The sequence below is a fragment of the Numenius arquata genome, chromosome 11 (assembly GCF_964106895.1).
Source record: "Numenius arquata chromosome 11, bNumArq3.hap1.1, whole genome shotgun sequence".
In the NCBI taxonomy this organism is placed as follows: Eukaryota; Metazoa; Chordata; class Aves; order Charadriiformes; family Scolopacidae; genus Numenius; species Numenius arquata.
Genome location: NC_133586.1, coordinates 37,543,573 through 37,569,362, shown reverse-complemented (window position 1 = coordinate 37,569,362; position 25,790 = coordinate 37,543,573).

Genomic DNA, 25,790 nt, shown 5'->3' with positions numbered 1-25,790 from the left:
TTATTCTTGTGGTTCTCTGTTGGACTTTTTCTCATTGGTCTGTAAACTTTCATCGTATGCTCTGGCTAAATCTGTCAGTGTTGCCCTCAGCACTGGGAAGAAGAGAATTTTTTCATGTATCATTTCCAGGTGATAGCTGAACCTATAACTTAAAGACATCCAGCACTTCTGCAGTTTGGTCACTAAGATCTTCATTTCAGATAATTCCACTGAATAGTACCCTTAAATTTTCAATTTTCCCTTTTTGAAAAACCTTACTGACAGACTTTTTCTTTAAATTTTCTTTCACTTTGAAGAAAATAAACTCATGCTGATTCACTTATAACAAAATTATTTGTTATAAGTAGGGTTCCTATCTGAATTTATCACTTCCCTAAAGCCTAGTATTAAGCATCTTGTTTACTTAGAGTCCGTGCAGCAAAGAAATGTGTTGGTAACCACAATCAAGTGTCTGAGGCCCACTGTAATAAGTAGCATTTGTTCTCCAATTTCCATCTGGAACATTAAAGCCTTCCTACTACAATTCCTGTAACCACAGCTCTGGTATCCTTCATATCTCTAATAACATCATACAGATTTCTGTTCATATCATATCAGATATAACAGCGACTCATCTTGTTTTTCATCTCTGTCTTCAAGGAAGACAATCATTGTTCTGAAGATGGAATGATCGGCTTATCTGAAGTGTCCTGAAGAGATACTGGCTCTTTTAACACCATTTTTATCAGCTCTTTAATTACTTGGAATTTTGTCATGCAGTCTGTGAAGCCATGTACACATCATGAAGATTTTGACTTTCCCTCAAGCTGCTAAAACAAAAAAAGGCGTTTGCACAGAAAGCTGTTTCAGATGACCTGCTGCTGAGTACCCAGACAGAAGTCCAAAGGAGAGTTTTGCACACAAAGAATTTGGACTTTCCTGACATCCGACACGGATCTCAGGACCAGAGGAAATACCCAGCTGTGGATCCATTTGACCTTGCTTAACTCCCCTAAAATGCCTCTCAGCTCTCTGCAGTGTGCTAACAGAGGATCCCAGACTTTTGCATGCTCAGAATGTCTTGTTCTGCCTCAACAAGCTTCAACTTGCTGCCTTCACCTTTAAAACGCACCACTTTCTCTGGGCTCCTTTCCCCCAACCCACTGCTCATGTATTTCCTGATGAAGACTAGTCCCTTTTTTTCAAACCAAACAGTGTCAGACAGAAATTGTCTCTTGCTGGCGTAGAAGTGCCAGTTTATCAGCCTTATCTAAGTAGTGACAATCTAATATTAATGTAGCCCAAGAGTCATTTTGTTGTTTATTGGAGACAAAAATCCCATCTGAAGTCCATGGATGGTTTTGCCTAAATAAATGTTGTATGGTAGGTGCAGATAAAAATAATCATCTGTCTAGTTAAAGTCAAAGATGTCAGCAGGGATTCTGTAGTTTTTTGAGCTCACTCTTGCTAAAAAAGCAAAGTTTATCTCTTGTTAAACAACCAAATCCATTTTTGTTTAAAATTATGAGTTTTCCTGCATGGCAGCAACATGGAGACGCTCTTTAGTACCCTTGTCCAGTACTCCTGTGCAGACAGCTCAGTGAATGGCAGCAGAGAGGTCAGCACAGCTCTGGCCCACAGAAGAGAACCACAGCTCCTGACCACCGCAGCTGAGAGCTACAGAGATTGCTGTGGGTATGAGGTGTCCCTCTATCATCAACAGAAGGGCAAATTTGGCCAACGACCAGGAGCAAGGATGAGCTGCAATGCAAAGTGCCTAAATGTTTTCAGTTCTCATGCAGGATGGTTGCATTTGGCTCCAGAGCTTGGTGCCTGTTAATCCCAGCACAGTTTGCTTAGATCTTTCTTGGAAGATGCTCATGGAGGAAACGGCAGGAGGCCACACTATTGTGGGGCAGCCAGGCAGCACTGATGAGGTGTGGGTTCATTAGCTTGGCAAGGAGCTCTCTTGCATAGGCGTCCTCAGCAAGTTTGTCTACCCAACCTTGTATTGCGTGTGTGGAGGTACCAGGTGGAGTTGGCTTTGGCTCATGCCCTCTCTTATATGCATTTTGATGATGGAAAGTTGAAGTGTTGGTGTATTTTCATCCCTGGGGCTAGCAAGCATGTTTTCAAAGAGTCTGGCTAATTTTTGTCCCAGCCCTCTCCAAGCCTTCTTCCTACCTTACCTTGCAAGCCAGATATGCTGCAGCAATGGAGCAAACCTGCCTGCCTCCTTCTAAAGTTTCTTGCAGTAGCAGCTCCAGAAGAGCCCCGGAAAAATGATTTGCTTCCCTTAAAAATGGTTCCTTCTTCCCCCGGGGAGCAGTGGAGTGATAGAGCTCCTGTTTCCCCAGAAGCCTTCTGTGAAAACTGAACAATAAATTAAAAGAAAGGTATGTCCTAGTTCAAGGGAAGAAGATTGAGCTTTACATGAGAAGAACTGAAGTATGCATATTCTGGCCCTGTGTGCAGAAATCCCAGCAAGCTCACTGCCTAGATCTCTAGCTGCAGAGATGTAAATTTCCTTCTTTTTTTTTTTTTCCTTTTTTTTTTTTTCCCCAGAAGCTTGACAAGTTGAGGAGGCAGAGACAGTGATGTCTTAATGTATTAGACACTATTTTTGCCTGTACACCTGAGCTGGTGCAAGGTTGCCATTTCCTAATTCCTGAATTTATGGGAAGAACTATTAAAACTGCTTAAGCCATAAGGAAAGCAATGAAGGGCTGTGCATTGAGTATGTGGGTGAGGGGAGGTAAGCTGCTAACCAAGGGGTGCCTAAAATCCAGCAAAGAGCACACCCAGCCCTTTGTTGTGACCACTGCCACTAGACAGGAAGATGGCCAAAGTTCCTAATTTATCTAGGATAAGATCTAATTTATTCCGATCAGTTCATAACAGCACAAAGAGGCTCCTGGAGTGTTTGGCTCCAATATCAGCTGGAGCAGTAATGGGGAAAGAAAGGAAAAAAAGAAGTCAATTATAAAATCTGTCCATCACACTGTGAATACAGGCTCAGATATCCCAAGGTTTTTAAGTAACTAAACTTCCACTGACTTCTCTGAGAATTTAAACCTTTAAGTAAGAGGAAGCACCAGCATATCTTTACAGATCTGATGGTCAGAATCCAGAGCTCAGTCACACGTAGCACCCTGTGAGAAGGAGATAGGTACACATGACACCCTAGAACAATGGTATAAAAAACCCTAGGTGCTGAGCAACCCTAGTTTATTATGGAGAAATTCAGCCTTTCCAAGCGGCCCATCCTCCCTACTGTAAGTACAAGAAGGTGAGGTTTTGTCATGACAGTCCAACCATTCTTTGCTTTTCCCAAGGTTTCTTAGAGGTTTCCTAGTCCCTTTTATCCCACGGCACAGTCGGGTCGGAGTGATACAAAAAGGGATTGGAAAATCTCTGATGAGAATGACAATGGTTGCCCTGTCAGGTGTGATTAACACCAATGTGGTTAAACACCTTACCAAGGAAGACCTGCAGGATGTGTGTGAAATTTTAAAAAAGCTGTTCTCTTTCCAGTCATGCCCTCTTGGTAAATTATAATTTCAGTATATTAAGCAGAATGCTGATGAAAAATTTAATGTGGAATCTGGCAATTCTGACAGCCCAGCAAAGTCTACAACAACCCTTGAAAAACTCTTCCTTTCGATATCATGAGGCAGCTTTTCAACACTGTCACGTCCATCCCACTGTACGCTGCACATAAGAAGTTTATGATTACAAGTAAAATTAAATGTTTCTCAAATAAGCACAACAAAGGCAGATTTACTCGGCACTTTCTTTCTCTCATGGAAAACCCCCTACAAGAAAGTTCACTAATCGTAACGAAATTACAGGCTGCTTTCTGCTCTCGTGTTAACTGCAGAGCTTGTGACAAGATGAGCTGTGAGCAAGGCAGCCTTCACTGGGTGCCGTGAGCGGCACGATACAGCACCACATCACTAATAGCGGAGTCAGGGCTCTCGAGCTGTCATGTACAAATCTTGTTATAATGAGAAGAGCATTAGTAATAGAGGCTGAAATTTCCAAGCTGCCTAAGGGATTTAGATGCTCAGTTCCCATTAAATTTAATGGGATGCGTGCCTCAAAATCCCACCCACAATAAATTTTTAGCAGCCATTCTTTGTGCAAAGGAAGGAGAGGGGAGAGAAAAATAGAGGGATGGAGAGAATCAAGTATAAGGGTGTTCCTTACTGGGACTGAAGGCCAGCTGGTTGTTGTAAAATAGCATCCAAAGAGGGACCAGAATGAAATACTTCACAGGGGTCTCTTCTGATACTCGGGTAATTTGAGTCTGGACTCTGCTCCAGTCTGCCCTGTGAGGTGGATGGGAACATAATGCCCTCTGCGCTTTGAGAGTTCTATTTCTGGACTGCAGACCTACTTGCAGTCATTAAAGCACGCTTAAAAATGAAAATTAGGTAGAGATACATAGATGGGATAGCAGTCGTCTTTGGAGATATGTAGGAAAAGGATGAAAGGAGGCTGTAAATTGAGAAAGCCTTGTGTTACACCGGTTCACTTCTCTAATTAGGTCTTGTTGCATTTACTTCTTCAACCAGATTTATCTGTATTTAAATCAGGTGTATTTTTTAAGTGTCAAAAATACTAAAGATCAACATGTTTCCCTGGTAACTGTGGATCCCATTACTTTGCTTCCAGCAAGCCACCAGCTCCTAGACTCAGCTCCAGCCATCATAAGTTCAGGCCCCAAACTGAGTGAGAGTCTCTTTCGGTTTCCTCCATAGATCACGAAAAGAGAGGGGTGGAGAGTGACGTACTGATGGTTCAGCTCTTGCCCCTGGGGACGAGAAGGGTTCACCTTGTTTGACTTCACTAACTCATACATTAGGCACCAGCTCTTTGATCTCTGCCTAAGCTTCCTCCACAGACTGGCAGGTACTTCCCGTAGGAAATTGCTTCACCTGAAGTTATGTATTTAAGATAGGTGCCCTGATAGGAGCCTACAGTTACACCGTCCTGCCTTGAATGAATGCTGACAGTTAGCTAGGATGAACCTATGCCCAAATACTCAGTTATGAGTGAATCCCATTGGGCTTCAGTTGCAGATGCTTTTGATCATCGTGTTTACATGTGCTCATAGTGAGGCTTTCCCTTATGCCCATACTGATCTTCTCTTTTGCCTGTAAGTCACCTACCGGAACCCTAGGTTAACAGCAGAAAACACAGCACAGACGTCAATACTTCCAAACTTCAACCTGTGACTTGTATTTCCCTCGTTCCCAAGGAAGAGTCTGTTTTCAAGATGACTAAGGTGGGTTTTTTTCGTTTTGTTTTGTTGTTTCCCACCTCCCCCCCCCTTTCTTGGCTATTTCCACAGCTTGATTTTCCATCTGGAAATAAATAAGGATAAAACGCTCTCTCCACCCTGTGTTTGCCCTGCCTGTTCAGCATGAGTGATGTGGAGGCGGGTAGGAGGGATTCCAGGCAGCCTGCTGCAATGTGGCATCTGGAGACACAAACTTGGAGGGGTTCCCAGGAAGGGAATATAACATTTGGCAAGGAAAGAAGGAGCTTAGATGAGAGAGGGCTGTGAGGTTTCCCCCTCTTCTATCCCCGTCCTGTTGCTTATTTCTGAATATTTGTTTTATTCCCCAGCCATATTAGAAGTGTAAATTAGACAGATGAGCTAATGAGATCATCTGTGTCTGTGCCATTTGGGGAAGAGGGAAACATGGAGATGCTTTCTCCTTTCTAATCATTTACCTTTACTTTGAGACTAAAGATGCTCAGATTCTGCACACTTGGCTCTCTGAGCCTGGGACAGATCCTATGGCATTTCTTCTGTGACTTAATATGTATTTTTCCTTTGTGTTTGTGTCATTCACTCCAAACATCTCTTTTGTCTTATGGCATATGCATGTGGTGAAGTTCTGGTCCATGGAAGTTTGGGTTGTACAGAAATAGAACCTGGTTTTGGACAATGCAGAGCTTTAGGTTCAATAAATATAAGGAAGAAGGTGTTGATAGCAATCTCCTCCTATTTTTCCCTGAATTCTGTTGAGTAATGACTGTAGGCAGCTCTGGGTAAGTGTTCAGCTGGCGTAAATGTAGGCACCTTCACTGCAGCGTTGCTGATTTATTGGGATGTGACCCTATGTTTGCAATTAAAATTATGTCCATAGAACAGATGGGTCAGAGTGATGCATTTGCCTTTATGAGGCACTGAATCAGATTCCCCACAATAGATCATTCATATCACAAATTGGTGCCATGCTGTTTTAAATAGCAGTGGTGCAAGGAGGAATTTCTTGCAGCAGTTGACAACTTTCAGACTTTAATACGTGAAGTTTCTTCTCTTGCTAAATGTTTATTTGTGTGGAAGGGAAACAAGTCTGTAAGACATTTTTTTTGTTTCTGTGCTGAAATTACAGTTCTGTTTTTAAACAGAGTTTGAAGGATGCTCAGTTAGTAAAAAGCCTTTTAGTGGGAGGGTAAAGACAGTTCTTTATTCAGAAACAGTTTGTACAGTTTGGTTGTGAATCCCTCCATAGAGACACTACTGTTGTTTTTATCCTCACTCCTGGTAGTTGCCTGAAATGTATATTCTCAGAAATACACAAACTCCAATTGGGAAACACTTAGTGCGTTTCTCAGCTGAGGCAGGGACGTCATTACTTAAGTGCTCTGATGCTAGAGAGCTGGGTTGACAGGTCATATATGGGACACTGCCATGTTCCCCATTACATGCTGCTTTTTCAAGAACGTTCCTGGTCACTGGAAGATGCTGTTTCTATTTAGTCCAGAATTGGCAATGTTGGCATCTGTCTTTTGCTTTTCCGTGCCTTGGATTTAGTTATCATCACTCCTTTAGGAGTAGAATAAATGATTGTTGGTTCATTCAACTCAATTGTCAGTAAACATGAGGAGATATGAGAAGAAAGTACCTAAAAAGAGAAATCTGCAAGATCAAGAGAAAATTATAAAAAGATAAAATGTCTTTTGTAGCACAGATCTTCCTTCTCATCTTTGTTCCCCAACAAGCTACCCTACCTTCCTCCTTTCCTTAACTTACAGGTAAGCTTAAAAGCAAAATGAAATTTTGTTACTCTGCATTGTAAGGGGTCTGTTCCCCTCTCCTGGGAGGGGAGGAAGGGAATATGCCATCCCAAACTGTAATGCTCAGTCCTGCCCAATCTCTTCTTCCAAACTTTACTTTCTCATTTCTTGCACTGGGACACCATATGGGAGAGAGGGAAGAGGCAGAAGGAGGAGTTATATCTTTTCATTTTTCTCTTTAAGATCCTTTGATAAACATTTTTATGCTACACCTTAATATCTGGCTTCAGGCTGCTTTTCTGTTTGGATACCTTCTGCGTGACAACACAGATAGCAAAACTAAACATTTTTTTGGAGTTAAGCTGCATTAAATTGAGCTGAGCAACCCTGCTCAGGGTCCCCTTACATGCTGGGACCAGGCTACCACCAGTTGGACAGTGTCAACACAATTTTTAAAAACATTTTGAGTAGGAGAGCAGCAAATCACCCATCCCTTCCAAACAGAAGGGTCATATCTTGTCACTGTGACTTCTAAGCCCCAGGCAAGGAAATCTTAAGGCAGGAGTAATGTTAGGAAGGGATCACTGTGCTCCATAATCAAGCCGTGAGTGGAAAAGCCCTGCTCCTTTTGCCGTCTGAGTGGTGTCTCCCACCAACTGGACCAAGCTGTCACTCCGTTCCCTATTTCTTACTCTGTGGAAGTTCAGGCATGGCACAGAGGATAGTAAGAGTTCAAAATAAGGGTTCACCTCCTTAATCTGGAGCACGGTGGGACTTCTTCCTTTTGCGTAAGTCATCCAAATTCAGAACGCTTAACCTGTGGCAGAAATAATTCAGATTTGAACACATTAATTGCACCAGGTCAAGGTAACAGTTGTTTTCTGTACGGATCATTTCAGAATATTTTCTGCGGGTGTTTGCAGCAAGCAAATCATAGGATGCAGTTGTTGCTATAGCAATAAGCCTCTTTTAGTGAATGAGGTAGGGTAGCCCCCCTCAGACAGACCAGCATACTCCCACCAGTTATCACTGCAATGAGGTACCTGACACGGTTTACTTACCAGGGATGTGATAGGTATCGATAAACCCTGAATTCTAGGAGCAAATGGATCCCATGGGATTTATATGTTTCTGAAAATCCTTCTTTGTTTGAGGTTTGACTCACCAGTGAATCTGAAATTTGCTGACTATAATTGCATCAATTATACTAATGAGTGATTTTTTTCAGTTGTGTATGATCTGAGTATGGGGTATGTAATTTCGGCATGTGTGTAATAAGTTGTATTTTAATTTGGAAGCCAAGAGAAACACAGTGGCTTGGGCAGCCTCTGTGGTAGCTCTGTGAACAGGCTGGACCAGCTAGGGCAGTCAAAATAACACAGCTAAACCTGGCCTTCATTCTCAGGGAAAAGATTGAGTAAAATATCCCTGAAATATTTCATCTAGAAGAGAAAAATTAAAGCATAAGAGAGCTTATAATAATAACAACTTTTTCCTGGTGTCTGCTTTGTCTATCGGTTCATACGGCAATGGTGGCATGCAGTCTTCAGGGAGTGAATGTTTTGTTTTTAAATAGTCTGTGGGCTGATCTCAGGAGATCGGCTGGGCAGGGCTGCCGGCACACACACCGTGTGAGGCGTCTAATCCTTGTTCCTCCTGCTTTGTGAGAAACTGGGTCTGGTCCAAACCCCTTTGAAGTCAGTGCAAAGCCAGGATCCTTTGGAAGGATCTCTTGGGTTGGGTCCTGTGAACAGGATTTAAGGCTTGACCATTCAGCTCTGAATCCAAACTCGCTCCCTGAGTCACTGGAGTGATTCTGAATTTACACTGATAAAAACAGAAGAAAAATTAGTCCCTTCTTCCCAACATTGGCACGTAACGAGGAATTACCAGCTCAGTTCACTTCGCAGGTGTTGTACTTGCTGTTTCCTCTCATCTCTTTTCTCCCTCGTGTTCTTCACATACTCACAACACATATGAAAAACAGATCCCTTCCGATGGCTCCTATAGGTGGCATCTAATTTATGGTGATGATGGCATAGTGGCTGTTGGAGAAACAGAATGAAAGAGAAAGCAGTTGTAAAATTGCAGCTTTTTGTGGACTACTTGCACTTGTCTGTAAGTATTTATTATCCTAGATGGCAATCTAACTGATTCTCCTTGAGGTACTCCAGCACTAATAAAGAATTTTGCAGCATTATTACAGCAATTTTAACTCAGTTCACTCAGAGAACGCTGTTGCGCTCTGGAAGTCAATTATAGATATCACTTAAAAAAATAGATAACGCAAGTCTGGACCTGTGTTTTCATCACTACATAGAAAGCAAAATAAAATTACAGTAAGGGAAATGCACATTAGAAAACTGGAGGTGTTGTGAAAGGAGGGGACTAGCATGAAAGGTGATGTTTCTGGTGCTAGGTTTTCTTCAGGCTTCGGAGCATTACTGACACTCTGCCACCTGCTTTGCTTTCCCCTCCAGCTCCCAAGTGGCCTTCAGGCAGAAACATCACATCTCATCATGGCTTTGCTTTCTAGAACAGGTCTTGCTAAGGATCATCATGAAAGCATTGAGGAGCCATGTCTGGACCTTGGGTGAATTAACCTGCCTGAGGTTAATGATGGGTTGATCCTTCAAGGCCCAGAAAAAGCCAGAAACTGATAAATATAAAGCACGTTCCACCATGTGAGGTAGATGCCTACTTCTTTAATATTATGTTTTATTCCCTGGGCACTGAAGGTCCACATAATTTTCAGTTCCTTCTGTCACCATGTCCTTCGCAGAAGTGATTTTTTTTCTTGTTGTTGAATCTCCTGGGAGCATTAAAAGGATTTCTATTATTGTGGCTGGAAACAGTCACTGGTTTTTAATTCTTAAATTCTCTTTTCCTCTCTTTTATAGAGAAAAGCCTTGAAGGATTTCTGGCAGTCAATTTGGGTTTAATGCAGAGGGGTCCTTAGAAAGAAGGAGTGGAAATAATTTGTGATTGTTCACGACTCTAGGAATTGAGTCCTGATCATTTGATAAAAACATTAACTAAAGCAGGACATATAGCAAGCAAGCGCTGGCAAAATAAGGATAATAGTGCCCTTTTTTTTTCTGCTTAGAAAGGCTCTTCTTTTTAGCCAAAATACTACTTTATCTATAAAAATCTGGTTTTGATGCCTGTTAATTGTCACATCTCTGGGCAGGGGGAGTTTGAAGTTTCAGGGCAGAAAATACCATGCCAACAGTATGATAAACCGCCAAGCAACTGTGCTCTATCTTTGGTGAAAGATAAGCTGGAATAAGAGGAGTGATTAAGAGTTGTGTTCAAGATTTATCTAATCAGCTTGGAGACCAGGTCAGCGTGTTGTCTTGATACCATAGTTTAGGTAAAGTTGCAAGTTCAGGCAGGTTTGACCTCAACATACTTGCTGTGCAGACAGTGAACCTCTTGTGATTGTTCCCTGTGGTTTATAGGATAATGAAATGAATACAGAGGGGAAGAGAGAACATAAAACATAATTGCTTTTTCCTCCAGCCACCCCCTGCCAGAAGCTGTGCTACCACACAGGGTATGTCCTGGTCCCTGTCGGTCTCTGTGCACTGAACCAGGGCAGACGAGCGAGAGCATGAACGATTTTGCAGAAGATGATGAAAGTGTGTTCCCGGACTTTTTGCTGTCAATCAAATAAGATCTCCCTGCTTCTGAATCCAGAACACGTGTGCTCGTGCCACCTGACTTTTAAGTATCAGTTCCGATTATTTTTCTGCTCAAAAAGTGTATATGTGTAGGCATGGGGGGGGGGGGTGGGGTGTGATGTGAGGAAGTGAAGCTGAAGAAGCAGGTCCTCAGTGGTAACTGATCAGCTCAGATCCATTGGGCTTGGCACAGAGGCTCTGACACAGCCGAGAGTCACTCGGATGGCAGTGCCAGATCTCAAAGAGAGGAGCGAGAAGCCACACCACAAGGAAAAGGAGTAACACGGTGTGAAAAGCCAGACATCAATCATAATTGCAGTAGTAAAACATTTTAGACCGCTTCCAGGGAACCTTGTTCTGCTCTCCTTCCCCATCTAAGCCCCCTGTATGTACTGGCCTGACAAAAACTTTCCGTCGGTCTTCTGTTGCCTACGTCGAGGTGAAATTGTTCCGCCAGCCTTGGGGCAGAACAAGCGGAGCTGCTGTCACATGGCACCCGCTGCAAATTGGCTCCGTTATTTATCACTGGTGGAGATGTGTACAATGGAGAGGAGGGGAGAATTATTGTATATAAATGTTGCAATATACACGATTCCTGCTTAGAATTGATTTTTCCCTTGTGAGATACGCTGTCTCATTGAAAGAGGGAGAAAGGTATAATTTTAAACCTGACTCCTGTAAGAGGAATTAAACAGACAAAAAAGAGCCGAAGAAGTGGAGGTATTATCCCAGGGCTGTTATTAATAATTTTCTTAGGAAAATGTATTCTTGCTGCGCACCTCACTGACCTAGTGAAACAAGCCTTCCTGTATCTGCCCACTCTAATATTTAATACTGAGTCGCTCCAGCTTTTTTCCTCTGCATTCAACACCAGTTTGGCTTGTTTGTTGCAAGTGGCAGATTGGAAAGAAGTGGAGGTTACCTCTGACAGAATTGTCAAATTAAATTTATCCTGATCCCTGTACCTTCTCCAGGAGATCCCATATTTATAGTGACGTGCACAAAGCTCATAAGCATTGGTTTTCAAAAACACTTTGACAGCAAATAATAAATATAAAATAATACACAATACAATATGCAATTGACTTATAAGCCTCCCAGTCGATGCAAGTGTTATCCAGCATACATAATTACATTGCAGGCAGCGCATCCTTTACCTGGGAATGACATACTCTGATAAAAAATAAATAATAATAATAACCCCCCCTAAGTATGCACCACTGGGTGCCTTGTCTAAACCTGGCTATGAAGAATGAATGTGAAATTAGCATTCGATTAGAACTGAAGGAAATGCAGGATGTGAATGTAAAGCAAAGGACTATATCTACGTCTAAATATGAATGTGACATTTGTATGGCTGCATAAATAGTCTCCTTCTGCAACATCACTCAGAGAGGAGATCTGCCACAGGAACAACGGAGTGTGATTTTCCACAGGGTAGGAGAAGTCCAGATTTGAGATGGTTTTCTCAAGTGGAAGATCTGCCCTTCATTTCTGTTCCCATCCCCTTTTTCCCCTGGGATCAGCAGGGACCTGGAAGCGCTGCAGTTTTTTCTCCCTGTCCTATTTATCTATTGCACAAGGTTCATAACAACTGGTTTTCTCTGAATTTTTCCCCTTCCATTTTTTCTCACAGGTTTTCCATAGACTTCAGACCAGAGCTCCCTGTGTCTTATGAATGGTTTTGCAGTATTTGTCTTTATATCTTGCTCTTCCTCTCCAGAACGTAAAACGATGAAGGTAGAGTGTTGGTCATCCCTTACTCACAGGCAGGCATCAGCAAAAGAGTATTTGGCCAGGCCATGCAGGCAGTTCATGCCATTTAGGATCTAAAAGCATTTCTCAACCCTTGTCAGCATTACATGTGCTACAGCTTTGACTGTCACCAGGTAGCTTCTCACCTCTTCCAGGGGCTGCAGGTGTGCTCAGGAGCACCCTGCACCCGTGCTGCCCCTTTCCCATGTACTGGGCTATGAGGGCCATTGGTACCATCTACCTTTTAAAAAAAAACAACTTCATACTCTGAGCATTTCTCTGAAAACAAAAAGATGTGTCCACTTCCCTATTGGTTTTGGCTGTGAGAATTAGGGCAGGTGGGACTGACATCTTTCTTCCTCTGATCTGTATCCATTTTTTAGCTGATGTGCTTATTGCCAATTACATTTAAATGAGAAGGCAAGGTATACAACTTGTCAGGGTAGATGGCATTAAAGTTAAATTCACGGGGTTTGCTTCAGATGTCTCTGATGCCACCCTCAATTCAGATAAATTTGGGAACTGAGAAGAATGCTCATTTTAGAAAAATGAAATTGTCCTTTACCATCTTCCAAAGCTATCAAGAAAAGTTTGCATTTGTTACAGCCAACTTTGCCATCTACTTGACCTTAAATCCAAGCATTTATGTGCTGCTTCCCAAAATAAGCATCAGTTAGGTTTGGGAGAATGCCTTAAGGGTGTGCAAGCCAAATTGTACCAGTCAGAAAGATGCTGTTTTTAAAATCAGCTTTATGGGTGAATCTTCCCATCACTGTTAACGTTTAACATATCCCCCTAAGCCTGGATGCTCTTTGAAGCAAGTTACCAGCTTAATTGGGACTCTTTAATAAAATTTAATGCTATTTTTTTAATGAAGAAAGATGAAAAGTTGCCTAGAGGGGAATCTTGAGCACAAGGTATTTAAAGAAATTATTCTTTGAGAGTGTCGATCTCTTATCTCATTCTCCACAAATCATTTAATGAAATAACATTAGCATTTCATTTCTTGCTATATTCGCTTCTCCCCTCTGCGTGCATTTCTTTATTTTTGTTTTTTTCTCCTTTTCAAGGAAAAAATAAGGCACAACAAGGCGCTCAAACAACAACCTCGTGCTATTGAGCAACAATTAATATTGTCTCATTCTTGGGGATGGAGAGCATAGGTTTTTTTTCCAGACAATTAGGTAGATAACTTTCTCTTGCTTTTGTTAATGCTGATCTCAACTTTAACAGGCTTGGCTTTGTCAGTTCCGTAATTACTGCAAACTCGGATATCTGCAGCCGACTCTAGATACAAAGCAGCCCTATTGCTGTTCCCTGGAGGCGATAACCTAAAACAGGAGATGGCTTTCTGCTCCAAATGTAGATGTTGAGTGCTCTCCCTTTAAATCCAAGAATTATTTGGGTCCTACTGTCAGCGCTTGTGTTTGTCACTGAAAGACTCGGCATCAGTGCTCAATTCTGTGAATGGAAAAAAGGGTATTAGGTTTTCACTGCAATTTCCTAAAAACCCCAGCTCTCCATAACAACCTGATAGGGAGTGACTGTTGTACTTTGAACTAGAGGAAGGGAACATTTGTGGTGTCCATTCCTTGACGAATCATTGTCTCATTTTTCTCTTTGCTACTTCATCTGTTGTTATTTCAGGTCTGGTTTCTTGTTCTTAAATGAAGTAATTGTCCAGTTTTTGTGACACAGTTGTTGGATGGCAAGGAAATCAGCAAATCAGTGCATTTTGCTGCAGGTAGGGTCAGGAGGAAGAAGAGGGATGGACTATAGGAGCAATGGGGCGAAAGGTAAATCCAGCCCACTAGCTTTGTTCACCAAGGCAACAGTTTCTCTATTCTGGACCTACGTATAACTAATTGTCCTTTTTTTTTTTTTTTTTGACCAATTCATAGTGGCTATTCAGTTTTCAGCACACTAAACTCTTCTTCGCATATTTGTTAGTGCTTTATGTCTGTTTCCTTCTCTTTTCAGGAAAAAAAGCCAATGATATGTAATTTCCATAGAATCTGGCTTAGCCACATTTCTCTCTATGACTTTTCCCCCTAATTTCAAGGCTCTATTATTGTCTGTAACACTGTAATATGATCTTCATGGTTCTTGTAAGACTTAGGAGAGAGTGGGTTATATGAAAATTTCCTGAGCAGTCTCCAGAGTTTTGTCTTACATTCAAATCACCATACACATCCATAGGAAATAGAAAGGAAAGGAACAGGTCACAGTGTTCCTTCCCTCAGCACACTAGTTTAACGCCTTCAAAATCAGAGGGAATAGTCGTCCTTCAGCACGGAGGGAAGTTAATACTTGTCCTGGGATGTGACCAGTGATGCTGGGACTCCTCATCTGTCTAGAGTCCCATTGATTTTAAGGTCATGTTGCAGGACCTTTTCATTAATATAATGTTTGTTGCCCTCTCCAAAAAAGGAAACTCATTTTTAAAATATGGGGGTTTATACACACACACACACACACACACACACACACAATTCTTTAAAAAAAAAAACAATCTGCTTTTTATACCCAAGAAAAAACATGCATCACTGCGCTTCAGGAAGGAATGCAGCAGACTACAGCGGAGAGGGAAATCTGAAGTTTTACAGGATCCTTCTGCAATTTGTAAGCTACCTGTGACTGTCACGCATTCAGCAGGCAACTCTGTAAATATGCAGTATCAACCCAAGGCCTTTTCCAGTCTCCCAAATCTTTTCTCCCCACCAGGCCGGTCCCCAAAGACACCCCACACATCCATCCCAGCCCTGCCTGGATGCCTGTTCCAGAAAGGCCTCTCCAGCTAAGCAAGCAGCCAGTCAATTAACTAAGTGGTAAAACAAGCACAACTCATGAAAACCACTCTTTTGCTTTCTAATGAGGATTTATAATAACTATGCTGGATTTTTTCCTTTCATATTTATCAAGGTATGATTTAATTGTCATCAACACCCAGAAGAAAAAAAAGTCCCCTAAACTCAAACTGACAGAAAATTCTGGGGTTTTTAGATACTCTGTAGTAATGATTCATGCATTTGCAGCTGGGATAATAATAGTCTAATACCTTGATCATATTGCATTTTACATAATTTTACATAATTGTTCATAAGGGCTACAATTATTGTGACTGTGAAGTGTAAAAGTACAGGAAGAGAATGAAAAAGCCAATTCAAACTAATATGTTTAGCCTGATTTTCTTGTACTAATTACCACTGGGAAAACACATATTTTAACCTAGCAATGTTTGAATATTTTTGTACCGCAGTGCTGCCACAAATGGAACAGTATAAAAACTACAGTGATTGTCATCCCAAGTGCCAAATTACTGAGCACTGTTAAGTGTGTTCACAGGGTCATGGAGGTATTCTGGCTTTCTGAAATGTTTCTAGCAAAGAGAGCGTGGTTGCTAGTGGTTTAAAGTACAGATCGTGCTCACCTGTTTGGTTATTAAACGTGTTAATGCTTCTGCTCTCTGCCATACTGAACAGCATTCTGGCTGTCAGTGTCATGAGGAGTATGCTGGGTTTGTGTTATTTTTACCATTTTCTCGTTGCTTTAATTGTTCCCCAGTGTTCCTAAGGAAAAGCAATGTTCAGCTCTAGGAAAGAAGGCAAAACCCGCTCATTTGAAACACAAAAGCAGGCCTGAGGAAGGAGAAGCTAGGACAGCCGTTCACTTTGGTAGATTGCAAATTTCCATGCAAAACATCCCGCCTGTGGCTGAGCTTTCTCCTCCCCGGACTCCCACTGGCCACGTGCTGCCATGTGTCCTGGCTCCTTTTCAGTTGCTGGTTGGGAGGCACCTGGAGCCCCTGGAGTTAGGGCAGTGCCCAGCTCACTATTTGCACCACCACCAAACCTCTCACTCAAAATAGCCTGGCCAAGAGGTCCCGCAGAACTAACAAACACCATGAATGCAACCCGTCTGTTTGCTGGGGGGGTGGCAGGAGGCTGAGGGCACGGGGAGATGGGGTCAAGTGATGGGGAGAGCAAAGATCTGTCCCCTCAGCTACTGCCCAGGAGCCAGAGCCACACAGTCCCTTCAGCACAGAGTTCAGTGCTTCGGCTGAAGCTGTGGCTGACGATGGGATCACATTAATATGCCAACCTCTACGCCGGAGCCATTGAAATGCAGGCACATGTTTGCCTCTAATTGTTCTGGGGAGAGCGGACCGCTGGGAGCACTAACTTTTTAAATTGCCTCCGCTAGATTCCTCAGAGCTTGACCGCCGGAGCTGTCATCACCATTTAAACTTGTGAAAAGCCCAGCCCTCTAGACTGAGGTGGAAACAGGTCTTGGGTATGGCCTTCAACCCATGCAAGGAATGAATTTTGCCCAGAAAGCTGCAATACCATGAAATGTGTTAAGGTACAGCCCTTAGGTGTGATCAGTCTCTTCTGGTTCAAAAAGACCCTCGGGCTCGTTGTTGGGTGGAAGAGGACACAGGTTGCAGTACCCCACCTAAATTTGTTTCTTAGGTGTCAGGAAAGCTTTACCTTCTCTGCATCATTTTCTCTGTGAGTTCACAGTTGGGAGGAGGTTAGATACTGTGGGCACTGACTTGCTGTCTTCATAGGGAAAGATTTTCACAAGGATTTACTCAGGCCTGTCATTACATTTCTGTTCTCCATTGGCTTCTGCAGTAATGGAAGGGGAGAAGATTAATAAATTGCGACTGCCGGAACACAAAGGCCACCATGGTAATCGAGTCTGCATGTGGGTTTGAGTGAGGAGGTCATTGTCAGAACAATATCTTGACTTTAAAATCCTTCAGGATGGATTAAAACAAAATTTTCTCAGTCCAGTATCTTCAGGAGCCCGAATGACCATCAAAGGAAAGGCTTCATGGTGGCACTTCTCCAAATCAGCTGTGTTATCTTGAAGTTAACCAATTTCCTCTTTTCTGATTTTCCCTTCCCTCAAAGGCAAACAGTAATGTGCTGCCAGCACAGCACTTGGACTTCTCAGGACCTGCTGTTCTGGCAGATCAGAAATAGATTTCCGTGCCCTTCTTATGTCAGCCTTTGATCTCTGGAGACTGACCTGCACAAGTTTAAATTAGCTTGTTCAGACAGTGTGTAAAAATCAAAATAGTCAGCTCGTGCGTAATGGTCAGTGCGCTCGGTGGTCCCACAGCCGGCTGGACCTGCAGATTGCTCTTGCCAGTGAGGGCTCAGGTCTGCAGGTCTCCTCGTGCTGGGATGGGATGGGCAGAGGGGGCTGAGGCTCAGAGGAGACCTGGAGCTTCCCGCAGACGACACTGGTGGGGTGATTTGCATTCAGCCTCCCTCTGTGTTCTCTGCGAGTTATTCTTCACCTCTCCCATCCACATGATGATTGCTGACACACGGTGTTTTCCATTCCACTGGCGGCGGCGTTTGTCTGTACCAAAGTCCTTCATGCTCTGTCAGATGGTAGTTGAGGAAGGAGAGAAACTCCATCATCCCTGTCTAATGTGGGACACTCTTTGTGTGTCCCCTGTGCGTTCGCTGACTGAGTCACGAAACACAAGATACTCCTGAGCACGTTGGCATTTCTCCATGGCACAAAGGGTTGGCAAACAGCGATACTAGGTCAGGTCTCGAAGACAACATAACTGCATTCGCTGCATGTCACCAAAGCATTCAGTTCATCCCTCTGTGGGATCAGGCACTTGTTTTATTCAGTGCGGCGGCTGCTTTGAGCTATCAGAATGACAGGAAGCAGCCAGAGTGAGGAAAGCATCTGGCTCCCAATTTAAAAAATGCTACATTTAATTTAATTTATTAATCTGATCATGTCATCTGCAGCACTTGTTGGCTGTCCCCGTGTCCTGAGATTCCATCCTGCACATGAGAACACCCTGCCCGGGAGTGAGCGTCCACCTTTCCCCTCTTCATGCACTCAAGCCTACCCTGCAGGACTATATGTAGGGCAGATTAGTACAAACTACTTGATGGGTCTGCAAATTTCCCTGTTAGCAGCATGTGTAGCTGGCAATACTGTGTTGCGTTCCTTAGTTACACATAAAGTTCTTCTGAAGCAAAAAGACAAAGGCAATATTCTTCGTCGTCATTCTCGGTTATTTCAAAATTGCTACCCACAGCAGAGCATCATCAGTCATTAGAGTCACATATAGGAGCATTATATTCACTTTGCGGTCTCTCAGCTCCATCGCCAAGGACATCACAGTCACAATGAGACATAATCAGTGTGCTGTTGCCAATTTCGAGACATAGTAATTTAGCAAAAATTTCCTGTGTTCAGAGTCCTCTGAAGTTGGAGGAGCTGCTCTGAATTTCTCTGCATTCCTTTTATCCAGTTCGGTGTGAATGGCATGGAGGGAGAAATAAGGCATGAGGACCCTCTTTAGAATGCCACCGTTACGCCCATGGCTTGCAGGGCACGTGTGCTGCATAATATCAGGCATGACCGATACAACAAGGGACAGCAGGAGAGAGCTGGGGAAAAGCCGCAACCTTGAGTGACCTTGCTGTGGTGAATTTTTAACTTATCCTTCTCCCTGTGGCAGCTAGGGTAGAAAGATACTACACAAAAATACTCTTTTGCATAGAACTTTCAGAAAGAAGCTTCAAATTACACGAATGTGAGACAGCTGATCTGGTCCCTCAGGTTTTTACAGGCAGCATTTAGCTGGTCTGATCTTTATTCCTGACTGATGACAGCTTGATGAGTGACATCAGGCAAATGAAACCCCTCTACGCCTCACTTTTCCCATGCATGATTGTATTTACCCAGTGCTTGGTGAGCTACGGATGTTTTTAAATTGTCTGCTAAGAGATGGGTAGCATTTGACCACTAACTGCGTGTTGGAATTTCATTAATATTGTATCTTACGGCAACATTTTGTAGTGTGCAACCATTTAAAAGCTATTTTTTAGTCTGAAAAAAATCTGCTGACACCAAGGCTCAAGAAATTCTCTATCTTGTCTACAAGGAAATTAAAAATGTGAGTTTTCAGTCTGGAAGCGGAGCTGTTCCCAGAATCTTCCCTTCTGCTCAGGAGAGAGAAGATTGCTCACTTCAACAAAACCATTGCTTCCAATGGTCCCCTTCCAGCCCAGCCAGGTTGGGTCAGTATCATTTTGGATTACCAGTACTTTGACTTTATTAACCCTCTGTGAAATGCTTATGAGCGTTTGGCCATGCATTTAACGTATGCAACTTACTTTGGGGTCCTTTGCATACTTGAGCACGAAGGGATATAAACATAAATGCAGACAGATTTATTGCAGTCTAATTTAATAAAAATGTCAACAAATAAATGCACGTTTGGCAGGGGAATAAATATCAAATAGGAGCGAAGCAGGCATTGGAGTAGGTTGTAAGAAATTAACATGAAACGTTTTGGTTTGACAGCGGCTATAAAACAAGATTGTACTTTGGAGACTTGGGGAGTGATTTAGCAGAGGGGTGCTTCCAGGGCACGCAGCAGCAGCTCGCACGAGCTGGGTGCGGGGAGATGGGTTTGGGATGAGACCACACCGCTACTGCAGGGAATGGTTTGTGATGTGTCGCTTCCATTTGTAAACTGACATATAACGTTAAGGGGAGCAAGATGCTGCCTTGATTGGTTTTCCGAGGCAGGGCTGCGGGCTGTGCCTGCACGTTGCTTAGCAGCAGCATGCCAGCCCCGGTCCAGGGCCGGCCGGCTTGCTCCTTCTGCCTGGCACTTGGGCTTGTTTGGCTCCCGTGACTCCAGCTTCATGTATTTATGCTTCGAGGGAGAGGCAGGGAAGAGATGCAATCTGTGTTCTGCACCTAGACCAGTTGGGTGTTAGCTTACAGAGTGATTTGCCCAGGGCAAAATAGGAAGAAGCTGAATCGATTCTCTTGGTACCCCACGTGCTCACGTCTCTTGCATTTTAAATATTTCATCCTCCACTGCCCCTTCCTTGTATCTGCTTGGGCTCCCCTGGATGCCTGCTGCCTCTCGGGACTTTTGCCAAGATGGGCAGGGGACGTCCCGCTTCTCTCGGCCCCGCAGCCGAGCCATTTCACCAGCTACAGAGCTTTGAGTTAAGCTTTATCTGGAGGGATTTTGAAGTCTTTCAGCTGTGGGGCCCGTTTCCATGTCAGACAGACTTTAAGAGGGCTGAACTAGGAGAATTTGAGGTCTCCCGTGGATATCAGAGAGCAGATCCACAGCACAGCAGCTGACTGTGATGCTAATGGGCTCTTCTAGTGTTCTCCATTGATTTCAGTGAAAGCAAGAGTGTTAGGATGCTGTTCCTAAAGGAAGCACACGGCAATTTTCTGCAGCAGCGAAATAGTTGTTCAGGTGTCTTGCAATGTTTGTTTTCACCTTTTTTGTGGTATTCCCTCTTTCCTTCATCTTTTGGGCTTTGGTTTCCCACCAGGTCCCCAGGTAATTGCCATTCACTGCGTGCCACTAGGGTTGTGGTTGCCACAAGCATTGTTCTCTCCTCTTTATTGCAGAAATGCACTCAAATCCTGGGATAGATTTTGTTTTAATGGCCCAGTCGATATATGGTGCTTATTCTACCTCAAGCATTACATAGAGGTTTTTAAAACATACTTGTTCATCTTAATACCCCTGCTAAGTTTCTGAAATGCTCAATATATCCTATGTGTTTCTTAACATCTCAGCACAAATCCAATATCATACTTTCACTGTAAGCATAGAATCATCACTCACTATGTCTAGGACCATATCTCAATGCGTGTAGACAGAAATTCAAGGTAGCCAATTCACACAGGGGTAAAAGTGCAGTGGCTAATGGGAAGGAGAGTGTGGGAACAGAGTTTGTCTCACCGTAAGTGGAATAAAAGCTTAAAGATTTCCATACCACGAGTTGGGGGGAGCGGGGAGTGTGGAGTGGAAACTTTTGGTCCTAAAGTTCTGGAAGAATTGATGTGTGAAATTGCAAATCTGGTAGTAAGAGTTTTTAATAAATCTATCAACTCAAGGGTGGCACTGTGTGACTGAAGAATAGCAAACACAGTATCTGTATTTAAGAAAAGGAGAGAAATAGGGAGACCAGTGTGTACAGGCCTTTTAGTCTGACATCAGCTCTACAGAACCAAAATTTTTGTCCAAAATTTTTATGCTGAGTGCTGTGGTGAGTTGTGAAAAGGACATAGGCTATGCCAGGAAAAGTATTGACTGTATAGATAAGGAGCTGTTACAATCCATGCATGATTCAGCCATTTGTGGAATATCTGTGCTCAAAAAATGTGAATTAAAACAGGGACACACGCAGATGAGGGTATTACAGAGATCAGGAGAATGGAGAGCCTGATTTACAAGGGGAGGCTAAAGGAGCGTGGCTTCTTGGTCATAGAAAAATGAAGGCTTAGCAGGGTTATGATTACTGTCTGTAAAAACATCAGGGAGGAAAAAGGATTATTTGCACTGGAGAACAGTGTTGTTGTAAGAACGAAGGGACATAAACAAACGTACGCTGGAAATCAAAAGTTTTCTAGCCATTAGGACAGGGAGGCTGGAAGAGTTTTTTGATATGAATGGCAATGAAAAAAAAACCCCAATTACTTTTAAGCCTCAGCTTGGTAAGTTTATGGAGAAATGATACGATGCTGCACACATGATAGCAGGGACTGCACTCGGTGACCCCAGGGATGACTTCCAGACTGTAAAGATGCAGGAACTCCATTTCAAAGTCCTCATTAAAATTTCTGTGTATTTCTTTTTCCTTATCTTCCTTTAAAAAGGGATTATCCTGTAATAAACAGGGTGGTGCCATCTGCCACAGTCTCTGGCACAGAAGGGAGGAATTGCTGTTTCATCTTAGTTAGCTGTATTGAGGAGGGTGGGGGAAGGATTTTGGGGCTGCTTCCATCTGGCACTGGGGCTGATTGAAGGTGAGAGCTGATCTCTTGAAATTCAGTGAAAAATGATGGGTAAGGCAGATAGAAGTTGTGAAGTGCCTTGAAAATACAGACCAAGCAGCTTAGGTTTGATGTGGCTGCTGAAGTGAGGTGAGAGGAGGGCTATGTAGAAGGGAAGGGCATAGTCTACAGGGAAGCTAAGAAAAATTTCTTCACCGTGGCATTCCCAGATGATACAAGCAGAACAAAATGGCAGCTTTCCGTGTTAGAGAAAAGAAAATTAGAGTTGATCTGTGGTATAAGATGATGAGAGCCTGGGTGAGATGTTTTACTGTGTGGGGAGAAGGATGATCCTGTTTCAGCCGAGGGAACTGGTGTGATGATACATTGATCTAGTGAGAGCACATAAGGCAGACCAAAAATGGTGCCTAGGTTTTCCAAAGCTGGGAGAAACCGAAGTGTTTCTCCAAGGCATTGGTCAGCTTCCAGCACTGACTGTGGTGCTTCTGTTCAAATGGAGAAGATTAGCAAAAAACCCATAACTAAAAAACCCCAAATACTTAAAGTATTTGAAGTACGGCTGCTGCAGGTTCCATCCCCTTCTTCTGGGAGAGGAAGGTCCCCGAGAGGTAGGGCTCCCTTCTTTGAATATGCCACCAGACCCCATACTCCAGCACTGGGAAAGGAGAACTGGATCCTGAATAAGCACGCTGAGACTGGTCTGAAATTCATGAGAAACAGAAAAGGTCAAAAGAAAAGGGTGAAATCGCAGCGTATTTGTCTTTTAATTTTGGTCCCTGGGGCGTTACATTTTCAGGCACTTCTCCAGCCAGGAGGGTCAGAAACATCTTTTGGTAAAAGCTGAGGATGCTGAATAATTGCTCCAAAAGCAGTTCTCAAACAGGTGTTTGCAAGTGCAGCCTCCTCAAATTAATGGCAGTCGTGGATCTGATGGTTGAAAGTGCAAGTAATGCATTTTCACACCGCATCACGGTGATGCTGGAGTTTTAGGAACCCAACCAGATGTCACAGAGTTTGCACTTGCACCATGAGAGTGGTGACAAATCCGGTAGGTGACTTTATTGGAAGTCTAATTTTGTCACTGCTGTGCAGCTCCCCACATCTGCATCTCCTCTCTCCTCGACGTTCTGTCCAAGGACAGGTTTCCTACGCTGCTGCAGTGTCTGCATTGAGTCACCCCCGCTTCTGTTCTTCCTCAGAAGTGAGGACCCAGAGCAGCTTCTGGTGTGTTTCTGAACTGTCAAAATCCCGGTTTCATTATTCACAAGTCTCTGAAGCAGACTCCTCTCGTGTCCCCTCATCAGGATTATAAGATTTGGCTTTTGTAGAGTAGTTGCTATGAAAATAATAGCAATAATGACGGTTACCCACATCCTGTTGTCCTCCTGGTGTTTCTCCTTTATTTTGAGAGGGTTTGGCTGTAATGCTGTTGATCCAAAATTAAGGATTTGATAAAGTAGATGATTCAAATGGCACGGAAAGCTCTGTGCGGATAGGCTCAGTCAGGCCTTCATTAGCTTGGCTTAAATCACTTGAGGCTACTTTGATTCCGAGTGAGTTCACAGAGGATTTTTGGATTAATTTTCCCACATATCTCCATCCAGACAAGCCCTAAAAAAATCATCAGCATACACAGCATGCCTTTAGGAAACGAACTCTTCTAGGAATGAAGGATACTTCTAGAAAGCTGAAAGACTACGGGCATGAACTAGCAAATGGGGGTGACGTGAGGATGGCAGCGGGCAATCACAGCCTTTCCCCCTCCTTCAGAAAGTCTGCCCCCGAGCTGGCAGAGGCTCAGACTCAAAAATTAAATTAATGGTGATGATGGTCATTTAAAAACTCTAGAATATAGCCTGCGAAACATATCAGTTTCACTTTCTGAGTTTTAAATATTTGCTTGTGTTACTATTTGAGAATCCATATATTGCTCCTTTTTCTCCAGGTGTAAAATAGGGTAAAAGATACTGGTGTCCTTTGGAAAGTGTTTTGATACCAGGCACTAGAGAATTTCCAAGAGTTCATTATCACCATCCTGTTAATGGTACCGCTGTTGTCGTTCTGTGGTTTGCTTTAGTGAAGTAATGACCCATTAATATTATTTTGTTGACTGTACAGATGATCTTTCAAAGCAGCAGTCAAATGTGCCATTAAGAGCTCCAGACAGCTTACTGTCCTAATTTATAAGCAGATGCAGCCAGTAATAAATAGGAGATTAAAATGAAGTAACGGTCGAGCAAGTTTTCATGTAAAGAGCTATAATCGCAGCTTGCTGTCTCCCCAACTACCTCTGCATGCACCAAGACATAGGTCTGCGGATATGGAAGTGGCTTCTGTTTCCGTTGTTGTGTATCCACCGCTTTTGCAGACATTAAATCTATGTTAAAAAAACATAATCCCCTGAGAGTTCATTCATCCTGCAGACACCACTGAGGAGCTGGCCAGCTGATATGTGCAGGTTTTCCATGAGGTGCAGCTTTGCTGGAGCTACTGTAACTCCTGAGAATGGTTCCTAGGGACCCTGAGGAACTAGCAACAGCTCTTGTCTTCTAGGCTGTTCCACGCACAACAAAGTATGTTTTAAGAGTGATGTCAAAACGGCTGATACAGGTGCTGCGTTTCTGATTTAAGAAATGCTATGATATACTTATGTCCCAATAGGGAGAGTTTGATAGTGACCCTCCCTGCCCAGACTCTGCTGAATGTTTCATTAGCTGAGAAATGCAAAGTTGGCTTTTCCACCAGAGACTGCAGAGGTGACGGGGGTCTGTGATGTGGGACAACATTTATCCTGACTCAGCACAAAACATCAACCAACAACCTTAGTCCAAACAAGCCCAACCGAAAAAAAAAACCAACAAAACAAAACAACCCACAACAAAAACCAACCGAAGTGGTAATTACTGAAATCTGAAAGAAAGAAAAGAATATACTATTAGTTTATAGAAGACATTGTCTTTTTATATTTAGCAAACTAAATATGGATTTATACCTATAAAAAGAATAGTGGAATTCATAGTGTCGTAATTCCTTGGCTTTTATTTGCTTTCTTAAGGGATGAAGCAGGGACACAGCAATTAATGGTATCTCTTGCCACATCTGAAACAGAAAGGGATACAAACCATAGATCGTCCTGCGATGAACTCCTCTGAAAAAGGAGAGATTTAGAAAGATAAATTCCCAGTGGAAGTCTCTCTTTGATTTTTGTTATGCTAACTGTAATGACCGCCCGGTTTCCAGTCCCAGGAACCTAAGACCCCACTGTCCTGTGCGGTGCTTGGTGTACCTGGTGCTCTGCAGAAAGGATGGGTTTCGTTTCAAGTTGCACATGGTCTTTATTTTCTTTTTCTCTTTTTTGCTTGTAAACTTCAGAAATCCAAGAGCGAATGTGCTTCTTTGCCTCCCTTGTTCCCTGCTGACTTCATTCCCCTGATCAAAGCTAAACTAAGTAGGCTTGGTTTGTTTAATAGAGAGGGTCTTACGCAGTCACGCCTCTTTGTTTGCTGACATAAT